A 9,892-nucleotide genomic window follows, 5' to 3' on the forward strand; every position below is an offset into this window, starting at 1 on the left:
ATCATCAAATCTCAGTGAAAACATTGGTTACTCAAAAGTCATATATCTGGGTCTAGGCTAAGACCATAGCTATTCCTGGCACTTTTAGGTTTTCAGAAAGCAAATTATCCTCCCCGCTGCTGAGCTTCTCTACCTGTAAGACTATATATATTATCTGAATTGAATAGTCTCTTGTCACGTGTGGGTTCAGGTAAAAATTGTCTGCTGAGTAGCTTACCAGAAACCCCTGATGTTGACCAAATCCAAAATGGTGATCAAAGGGTGAATATGGTGTAATAAAGGCAGGGATAACAATAAAAGCCTCTAGGCTCTGGTTAGCTCAACCACTTCACCACCCAGGGCCTCAACATCCTCAAGTGTAAGACAAGAGAGTTGGATGAGAGGCTAGATGGTCTTCAAGGTCACTTTCCAGAGTAAGATCTCATAATTCTGTGAGTTCCTCAGTGACCTATTAGCAAAGTTTTCGTTAAGATCCCTGAGAAGGTTCTGAGTGGTACAGGGAAATGGAGGATTGTCTTTCCCAACTTCCCTGTAGAGGCTGTGGGGGAGGAGTGGCGATTCTACTCTATGACATCACAATGTCCAGCATGAGCTGAACCTCAGCTCCTGAGAAGGAAAAGTAACAGAAATTCAGTTATTAACAGAGAAGAGGTGAAACACTACCTGAAGGACCTAGAAGGAATCAGCCAGCCATGCCTGCAGTTCAGGTACATGATGTTTGCTAAGCTCAGAACAGCACTTGCTGGTGTCTAGTGGATAAGGAGAGGCCCTCAAATGAGTGAGTCTCTAGGTCTTAGGAAACACTGCACAGTATGGGCACAGATCTGACACTGAAGACACCGTAGGGTGATGTAACATTCCAAAGAGGAAAGGGGAAGGCCTAACTCTGTTCCAGCCCGAAGCCAGGGCATATCCTCCTGACAGAAGGCTAGGCTTGTCATGAAGCCAGAACCCAAGGGCATTTCCAAAGCTCTTAGCCTTAAACTGGCTTCTCCCCAGCCTTTGAAAAAAATGCAAACAAACAAACAAACAAACAAACAGTTCACCACAAGAAAAATCCCCGCAGAGTTATTTCAAGCAGTCTGTGTAAATTTACTTTGTTGTCTGGTGATGTTTTAATATCTAGATGGTCTTTTAATAGCTTCTTCCCAAAATAACAGGAAAGAGTAAATATTTCACACCAACAAAAACATAAGTGAAAGAAGCATTTTAATAGAAGATGGGATTTAAAATTCAAAATTAATGCAAGGGGGAGAAAAGCATATTTATGGATAAGCAACAGAGACTAATGTCTACTTTTGAAATTCAAATACTTCCAAGGCAAAAGGCCACCTCTAAGAACATGCAAGAAAAAGGCCTCATGACTACGAAGCCCAGCAATTCAGCCAGGGCCTTCTACAGCCTCTCATTCTTAAAGAACCCAAGCACAAGCCAGTGAAATCATCATTGGGGATTCAGATAGTTTTGTTTTCTTTACCTTGCCTTGGGGTTTTGGCTTCTAAAGTATTTGATTCTTCCTGGAGTTGAGGGGCCTCTCAGAGGCACCAAGTGACAGCAAACAGCTATTCTGTTTACCAGCAGGGTGGAGCACAGAGTTGATGCCAGGCCCTGACTCATCTCCATTTGCACTCCCTTGGGTCTTCACACAACTCTGGGGTCTTGACCCCAGAGTTGGAACACAGAACGCCTTGGGCAGGCTTGCTGAGCAGTGCCTGGAGGGACAAGAGTTTATTGCCAAGTTCCCTTACTGTTCTATGGCTCAGTCATCCACAGGGGACTCAAAGGGCAACAGACAAGGGAAGCAGAGACCCAATATTCACAGACCAGGATTTTAATGCTCTTTGGCTTTCAACACATCATGAATAAATACATCATAACAGCCAGTCCGATGTTGTCATACTCCATAAAAGTAGCAATAACCCAAAGCACGTAAAACATGGGAGATCTTGATAAAAACAAAATGTGCTTGCACGTTAACTTTATAGCACATCTTCAGCCCCCATCCTGAGAAATGACTATGTATGATTTTCACGATTGGATTATGCTCCAATTTCTTGAGACCTTGACAATTCAAATGTCATTGGTCCAATCTTTGGACTTCATTTTATAATCAGTAAAATTAAGTTTCAGTTTAACCTAAAACAACATAGAGCCTTTCCTTCTCTATGAGCATTGGTCAAGGTCAAAAAGAGGTATAAGAGGCATCCCATGGGTGTAACAATGATAATAAATCCAGGGGTATTGGAAAGCTACTGGGCCTTGAAGTCTTTTTGTTTTCTCTCAGTATTGGATCTTGAAGTCAAGGCCTTGAACTTGCTTTGCTTGCTTTGTAGGCTAGGCTGGTCTTCTACCATTTGAGTCATACCTCCAGCCTTGTGTTTTGTTGGTTGTTTCAGAAATGGAATCTTGAGAACTTTTGTTTTGTTTTGTTTTGTTTTGCCAGTACTGGCTTTGAATCTTGATCTTCCAGATCTCATTCACCCGAGTGGCTAGGATTAAAATGTAGAAGTAGCCCACTTTTTAAAAAGAAAATATTTGTTGCAATTTATAATCTTTGTACTTAACAGTAAATAGACAATCTCCCTGTTCCTTTGCCTTTTCCAGTTTAGGTAGAATATAATTTATGAGTATGTGGGTATACATCGTGATTCTACATATGAGTAAAATTATTTATAATTTTATGGTAGGTATGGGGTGATTACATATATTGGTGGTAACCAATTGACCTTGTTGCCTGGCATAAATATAAATATGCTCCTAATTTTCACCAACTCCTTTACTACCCTTAGAAAACTGTGATTAATATTTTCCTAAGTATTTAGATTCTTTTTTGGGGGGGCAGGGGTCAGTCCTGGGGTCTGAACTCTGGGTCTGGGCGCTGTCCCTCAGCTCTTCAGCTCCAGGCTAGCGCTCTACCACTTGAGCCACAGTACCACTTCAGGCTCTTTCTGCTTATGTGGTGCTGAGGAATCGAACCCTGGGCCTCATGCATGCAAAGCAAGCACTCTACCACTGAGCCACCTTCCCAGCCCCTAGATTCATTTTTTTTTTTTTTTGGTCAGTCGTGGGGCTTGAACTCTGGGCTTGGGTGCTGTCCCTGCACTCTTCAGCTCAAAGTGAGTGCTCTACCGCTTGAGCCATAGTGCCACTTCCTCTAGATTCATTTTTTAACTGTGTGAAAACCTTACTTCCTCAAAGAATCTTAAGAAAAAGATTGTTTTTACCAAAACACAAAAAAAAAAGAATTTTGAAATGATTACCAACAAGAAAAAAATTCCATCATGAAATAGGACTTAAACAGAACTGTGGCAATATCTTTCAGCTTCCACATTAATTCAGAAGTTGTGTAATATATTGGGTAATTTTGTACATACTACAGCATTAAATGGCAAAAGAAAGCTAGTTGTGAAAAACGGAGGAATAAAGAGAGCTTTAGTTTCAGCTTCTTGATTGTAGTTTTAGTCTCAACTCTCTCCAGTAAACTGAAATACAGGTATGCCAAGTAAAAATTTCCCCCGAAATTGCCCAAGAAGATGAAGTCTGTCAAATCTTACTTAAGACCTTTGGGAGAGAGATTAAAAAAAATAAGTAAAAGCAATTTACCTCTCCAGAGACCTGAGCCATTATTAAGTTCTGTCTGTCTGTACCACCTGGATGCCTTGGCATCTGGTCACGTCTGTATCCCTGACACACAGAACATTTCAGGGCAGCCCAGCCCCCATGTCTGCTCTCTGAAGAATTGTGCAACAAGGCCTTTGTAACCTGAGGCTTATGGAGTCTGGAAAGGAATGTGACCCAGGGCCAATGGGTGGTGGTGCCACCAGGGCCCTGAAGGAGCTCTCTTGCTGTTTACTTCAGCCTCCTGAGACCCTCAGGAGGAGAAAGGTATGTTCTCATCAGAGTGAGAGAAGCAAGCCCTCAGCAGAACTGTGAAGCAGGCACGTCTTTAACCAGCTTGCCAGAGGTACTCTTCTGCTTCTAAGCTTATTCCTCCTATGTCCAGTTATATCCCTGTTGCAAGCTGGAAGTTGTAGGTTTCCAGTGGAGAGTTGGTATTAAATGGTGGTGTTGATGGGGCAGTGCTAGGACCTGGGCACAGGACAGCCAGGGAAATCATGGTAAGAGGCCATTGGCCTCATCAGCCCCCCAAACCCAACTTCCTACTTCCTTTATTGCTCTCTCCATGCCATCCTCCGCCATCATGCCAAGCATGGTCTGGATACTATAGCGTTTGGGATTGTCCCACATTTTCTGCCTGGGGAGTAGGGTCATGAACCCTTCCTTTAAGTTGCCAAACATAATGATGGCCGTAACAACAGAAACCTAACAAGACCTTGAGTTTGCCATTTGGATGTTGAATTAATTTTTGCAGTGGGGTTGGGAATAAAACACAGGGTTTTGAGCATGCTAAGCAAGTATTCTGCTATTTAGCCATTCCCTCATTCCAGTGTTTTCGCTCTCCATGAGCATTTATGATACAAAATCATTATTACTAAATGACAGAGAAAACCTTCTTGTTAAGAAACATTCCTATGTTAAGACATGATACTGTCACTTCCATAGCCAACATGCTATCTGTCACACCAGGTCCTTTCAGGGTGATTTTTTTTTGGCCCATTCTCCTTTCTAGTTCTAAAGATTTCAGGGTCAATTTCAATCCAATTTGTATTTTTTGAAAACTAATGAGACACTGAAGACTGTACCAGGCACTGTGACAATAGAAAAATGAAATGCTTGGCAGAAACTAAGGTCTTTTAAAGGGAAGAATTCAAGTTAGGAAGACCAGATGTACACCTGCAAAGAGTTCAAAAGCAAAGAACTCCATAACTATGTGAAAAATGTGCCCAGCATGAACTTCAAAGTGCGATGAGGAGGCAGAAGTTGTCTCAAGCATTCAGGCTTCTCCTCGCAGCAGCACTGGGACAGGGAGATCTTGAAAGAAGAAAAACAAAAAGAAGTGTCTGATTGACTCAAGCTTGAGGAGGAAAAACATTTTGTTTTTTTAGTGTACCTTTCAGCCCTGACAAAACTGCTCTTCCTTCTCCCACTCCCTGACCTCACGTCCATTCTCCCTTTGCTTTTGCAACTGGGGCCACAACAATCACATTGCTTCAGTGGAACCTGAACAAAAGCTATGGAAACATACTGGCAGCAGGAAGGACGAAGCAGATGTGAGATGCGGAATGTCATGTGCAGGGTGCTGCATGTGGTAGCCATGCCTGGATTTGAACTCCATTGTGCATTTCAGCTCCTCAGCATTCAACCTAGCATCAGCACCTTCCAGATCTAATTCATTATCTTCTCTAACACCCTCCCCACTGCCATTTGTGTGATTCCATCTCCTCCAGTAACCTCACTCTATAGCCAGCTATAGTGGAATCTGAGTTCTAATTCCCAAGTTCTGTCTCTTTCTTTCTGCTTTTGGTCATCAAGCTTGGGAGACCACAGCCCCTCACCTCTTTGGAACCAATTACTTCCAACCAGTTCTGCCTGGTGCCACCTACTCATCTAGCTCTCATATCTTTCCCTAAGATCCATCATCACCCCTAGTGCCATTTCTCTGTACTCCAATGGCATTCCTTTCTAAAATACAGAGGTAGCTACTTCCTCGTTTTAAAGAAATTCACAGCCAGGCACCAGTGGCTCACATCTGTAGGACAATGAGATCTGAGGATGATGGGGGAGAGGGGGTGAGATCTGTGGATTGGGGTTCAAAGCCAACACAGGCAGGGAAGTCCACAAGACTAGTATCTCTAATTAACCATCAAAAAGCCAGAAGTGGTCTGGGAAGGTGGCTCAGTGGAGAGTGCTTGCCTCTCTCTCACGCATGAGGCCCTGGGTTCCATTCCTCAGCACCACATGAGCAGAAAAAGCCGAAAGTGGCGCTGTGGCTCAAATGGTAGAGCGCTAGCCTTGAGCTGAAGAGCTGAGGGACAGTGCCCAGGCCCAGAGTTCAGGACCCATGACGACAATGACAACAACAACAACAACAATAACAAAAAGCCAGAAATGAAATTGTGGATTCTTAAGCAGTAGAACACTAGCCCTGAGCACACAAAAACTCAAGGATAGAGCCCAGGCCCTGAGTTCAGGCCCCAAGGCTAGCATAAAAATTTGTTTAAAAAGAAAAGAAATTACATTTTTTTTTCTACTGCTTACTAAATGAGGGCTAACCTCCTTTGCTTGGCTTTCAAGGCCCTTTATGCTCTCTAGCTTCTCTCAGTACCCATCCCTCCCATCCCTGAGGCACCAGATAGATCTGGCTGCCTTCATTTTTCAGCTGCCAGCACTTGGCCACCATGGTCTTCCTCGTGCAATTCTTCAGTTTTTCTTTTTCTGTTCATTGAGCTCCTTGGAATGGCTCATTGAACTCCTTCATGGCATTCTTATTACTTGTGATTCTTTATCCTGAGCTATGAGCCAGGCCTGGTGGAAGGCCATAGCAATGGAGTAGAAGAATGAAGAAGGAAATGGCAGGTGCGGAGAGATGGTGTATATGGGTGCTGAATGACTGACAGTTGTTAGTGGAAAGGGAAGCTGAACAGAGAGGAAAGAATTGGTATGGGGTGATCTGGGAAAGAGAGAAGTAGAGGTAAGCTTGAGGATTGGACCCAGCTGAGAGTTTGGATTATTTGCTTAGGTTCCATGGGCAGCTTTGGAAGGTTATATGTAGGGCGGTGTTAGGGAATGTTTGCCTCTGAAAAGGAATGTGTGCCCAGGAAAGGAACGGGCATGGACAAAGGGTAAACCAGAGAGGCAGTACTTGGTCTAGAGTAGTGCTAACAGAAAGACGGGATGGCAGTGGATTTTAGAGGGCTTTCAGGAGGAGCTTTGGCTAATTCAGCACAGATCAGAGAAGGTGAGTGAAGAAGGATGACCAGATTTCTAGTGAGATCAAGAAATGCCTATAAATTATACCATTTGTAGCACAGTGTACTATTTGTAGCCCCATTAAATGGGCTAGGCTTGATTTTCTAGGATTTCTTGGTTTAGGCAAGATTATATCCATAGTCCTTTTGACCTTTTTAGCTTGATTTTTCAGAAATAGTCTTGCATTTTTGCCTGGGAAAGCCTCAATGACTCTCCTACTTCTGCCTTCAGAGTAACTGGGATTACAGGCATGTAGCACCATGCCCTGCCCTTACAATATGGCTTTAACAGTGTTCTTTATTCTTGCCTGGCTGCCTACACTCCTAAAGTGTTTAGTAACTTACTTAATCATTCTCATTATGGATCACATTCTCCTTCATTTTACCTTCTTTTGTATATATTTTTATGCCTTTTCAAATCAGAAATAAGAGATCTAAGTAGCCACCGAAATTTAGTACATCTTTCCTCTTCCTTCCTTGAATCATCATAGCATCAATTTGTCTTACCAGATCTATATTCCTTGAGCAAGGAATCAATCTTTTTTTCTCTATCTGTGAAGTATACTTTTCAAATTCCTATACTAAGCCAACTATGTCTGGGGTTTCTTTATAAACGAAAGATGTCAGTGCCCTACTGACTATCAGTGACTAGTTTTTGGTAAGTCAGAGTAACAGGGTTTTTCCTATTTCTCAGATGAAATTTTCCTTGAGGTTGATCAAGACCCTGAAACATGTTGTTTTTTCGACCTTGTGGATGTAGGACCTAGATCTTACCCTTTTGCTATAGTATCCAGGAAACCTAGGTATTCAATAAACATTTGTAGAAAAACAATGGCTCCTGTGACTACTGTTTCTATTGATGTTCTTGCTATTTTTCCTAGGAAACATTGGGCATTTCATTTGCCCTTCTTCGTATAATCCTGGTGGACCATGTTTTTCTCTACAGTTCAGATTGCAATTTAAAGGCTCTTTTAGATGAGTCTTCAGCCCTCTTGGCCATCTGATACTCATTGTAGCTGTGTGGTTTTCTTTGCTGGGTGTCCATTGTCTAAGAGCCAAAGTCATCACCAAGAACCCACCACTTGGAGCCCACTGTCCAAATCCTACATCATCATTTCTATGTCAAACTCATGACCTGTATAAGAAGACACAAATGGAGCCTATGTCTTTATTCCTGCCTAGAAATGAGAAGAACTGAACATTTAGTTTCTTCTGATTGTATTCTTTTGTGTGTGTGTGTGCTGGTCCTAGGGCTTGAATTCTGGGCCTGTCCCTGAGCTTTTTTGCTCAAAGCTAGTGATCTAACCACTGAGCCATAGCTCCACTTCCAGCTATTAAATTGGAGATCAGGGTCTCATAAACTTTCCTGCCCAGACTAGCTTCAAACTGCTATACTCAGGTCTCAGTCTCCTGAATAGCGAGAATTATAGGCACAAGTACCAGCACCCAGCCTGACTATTGTTTATTTCCTTACAAATAACTTTGTCACCTTCATGTAACCCTTGACTTGTTCTTCCCTCCCTAGCCACTGCTGACCTCCATCCAGATACCTGGATGGTCCCTGTGTGGACTGTTTCCTCCTCTTGTGTTTTTTCTGTCCGTTGGTGGTAAAATCACCCCTTACTGACTTCTTGAGACTACTTGCAGCTTTTCTCCCTGTGCCTGGAATCTTGTTATGACAACTTCTTAAGTCCATGTTTGCCACAAACTTGCACACAGGCAGCCATCGAGTGTTCTTTTCACCCTCTTTTGTAGAGTACAGTTTGCACATCTCTGTGAAATGACATTGATTTAGATGCATTGTCTTCATAAACTATGTTATTGAATGATAATTCCATTATACAATTACTTAAAGACAAAAGTATTTTAAGATATGAAAAGAAGAAATGGTATAACCAAAGCAAATAACATAATTCTTAAATTTTGGAGTGTTATACAAACAGAAAGTAAGTGTTAAATCTAAACCACTTTTTGTTTTTGTTTTAGAAGATCTGATATACCTGAATAGAATATTATGAGCACTTCTTCTTGTTGCTTAAACAACAAAATTTTAAGCAGCTTTACAGACACCATTTTTTTTTACCTTGTTTAGTCTTGAGTAAAAAAATAATCATAAAATCTCTTAAAAAATGAAAGTACTGCCGGGCACTGGTGGCTCACGCCTGTAATCCTACCTACTCAGGAGGCTGAGATCTGAGGATCGCGGTTCAAAGCCAGCCCTGGCAGGAGAGACCGTGAGACTCCTATCTCCAATAAACCACCAGAAAACCGGAAGTGGCGCTGTAGCTCAAGTGGTAGAGCGCTCTCCTTGAGCTGAAGAGCTGAAGGACAGCGCCCAGGCCCAGAGTTCAAGCCCCATGACCGACAAAAAAAAAAAAAAAGAAAGTACCTACTGTATTAGTCAAGGTGCTTTTAGAGAAACAAAATCAATAGGATACATATAAAATAAGGAACTGACTCACATGGTGAAGGAGGCCAACTAGTTCTCAGACCCACAGTGAGCAGAGCTAAGACCCAGAGACAGCTGATGCTTCAGCTTGAGCCTGAGGGAGGGAAAGCTATTCCAGAACTAGGCACTTAGGAGGGAGAAAGGTACCCCTTCTTACTTAAGCAACAGTCTGTCTCTTTCCAGTCTATTCATTAGATAAGGGGCACTTACAACAGGGAGAGCCATCTACCTAGAGATTAGAATTGTGGTTCAAGGCCAGCCTGGGCAAGACGTTAGTGAGAACTACTTCAACCAATTCTGTGAGCCCACCTGAGTAGGTGGCAAGGCTGAAAGGGTTCCATTCTGGACATGCCCCAGGCAAAAATGAGGAGACTTTACTTGAAAATTTACAAAAGCAAAAAAGGGCTGAGGGCATGACTCAAGTGATAAAGAAACTGCCTACCAAATATGAGGCCCTGAGTTCAAACTCCAGTGTCCTTCTCCTACCCTCCCCACCCCCTGAAAAAAAGCTGAGTGTTCTGATGTGTTTTAAATGTCCCCAGGGGCTGGGCATCAGTGGCTCACACCTGTAATC

The 9,892-nt window shown here is 42.6% G+C and overlaps 1 protein-coding gene across 1 annotated transcript in view; it reads left to right on the forward strand.

Annotated features, from left to right (window-relative positions):
* The first annotated feature begins 396 nt into the window (after window positions 1-396).
* Dnajc5b (DnaJ heat shock protein family (Hsp40) member C5 beta) overlaps window positions 397-9,892 on the forward strand; it is a 94,266-nt gene continuing 84,770 nt past the window's right edge. Inside the window, exon 1 of the mRNA XM_069991783.1 lies at window positions 397-707. The gene's annotated coding sequence lies outside the window, so the exon portion shown is untranslated. The remainder of the gene's footprint in view (window positions 708-9,892) is intronic.

The sequence above is a fragment of the Dipodomys merriami genome, unplaced genomic scaffold, assembly GCF_024711535.1.
Source record: "Dipodomys merriami isolate MVZ:Mamm:240054 unplaced genomic scaffold, mDipMer1.0.p SCAF_4, whole genome shotgun sequence".
Classification (NCBI taxonomy): domain Eukaryota; kingdom Metazoa; phylum Chordata; class Mammalia; order Rodentia; family Heteromyidae; genus Dipodomys; species Dipodomys merriami.